We start from the raw sequence: 1,400 nt of genomic DNA on the forward strand, positions 1-1,400 counted from the left end.
CATGTATCTATAGTTTTGATGTGTATAAATGTGAAATTTGAATTTTTCATTGCGAAAATCAAATTAGCCATGAGTAAATTTTGGACTAAAATGTAATTCATCTCTCTTAATATTATATCATTTTATCCGTTGAAAAAAAAATACAATACATGCTATATAGAAAAAGGATTGACATTAAACTTAAACACACAAAATGAGACAAAATTGCAATATCTTCGTCTCAAGATTTTTCTCAAGTTTTCATTTTCGATCATTAAAATCATCTCTATAACTACCAAACAGGGACAGGTGCTGAGATTGTCTCAGCAACAACATAACCAAAAGAGGGAGAGATATAAGGAATAAAAAACTTACAAGAAAACAATATTTCAAAGTAATTCAACAACTCCTAATTTCTTAGTAACTTTTAACCTCCTCAAATCCCCACGTATATAACGTACCTACAAATTTAAAAGTTTAGGATTTGTTTAGTTTGTATTTTCATTTTTTATTTTTATTTTTAATATTTTTTATTTTTATGGGTTTGTTATTTGTTTGACATGCTCAATCAATTTACCACGATACTAACAGGAAGGATAGAAGCTCATTTTGGAACCTTCTCCACATCTCACCCGTACGTGATGCTTCTGGCAAGGTAGTGTTATGCATGAGCTATTTATATGCTGAACTATGCATCTTAAATGTCTCTGTTTTTCACTCTCTGCTAGTCATTTTTCTCCCCCAGTCTGTTTCAGCATTGAGAATATTAAAATAGTCAAACTTGGAAAGGGCCTTGACTCATTCCATGACAATTGATTGAGTGCTATTGTTTTGGGTGGCTTTTTGAAGGTTTCTTGTATTGTTATTTTAATCAGCTAGGTTGTAATGTATAACTATATTTAAATTTGTAGAGCTTGGTTATTTTAATCTGCTTTATGATCCTAAACTCAAAGTCCCGCATTCTGCACGACTATTGTTTTGTTGCACTAAACAATTAATTAATTTACTTGTAGAAGGTTGGGAAAGCCAAGAGGTCAGAGTTGTGCATTTTAATAATGTGGTAATAACTATTTTTTCTTGGTGGGGTTGCTAAGAGTGCATTTGGTTTGCGTCTTCATTTTCTGTTTTCATTTTCAGTGTTCTGTTTTTCTAGATTTTGTAAAGGAAAAAGTGAAAACAATAAAATTCTGTTTTCTGTTTTTATTTTTTATTTTTATTTTTTCCTTCACAAAATAAAAATAAAAAATAAAAACGCAAATCAAATATACCCTTAAATTTCTTATATGATTTCTCAACTCTCAAGTGTATAATATATTTTATTTATTGAATTCAGATATAGATATTTTCTTATTATTATCATTTATAGCCAAGTTTTTTAAAATCCAAAATAGCTTTCTGTATAGTCAACATACTACATACTA

The sequence above is a fragment of the Arachis ipaensis genome, chromosome B03, assembly GCF_000816755.2.
Source record: "Arachis ipaensis cultivar K30076 chromosome B03, Araip1.1, whole genome shotgun sequence".
Lineage (NCBI taxonomy): Eukaryota > Viridiplantae > Streptophyta > Magnoliopsida > Fabales > Fabaceae > Arachis > Arachis ipaensis.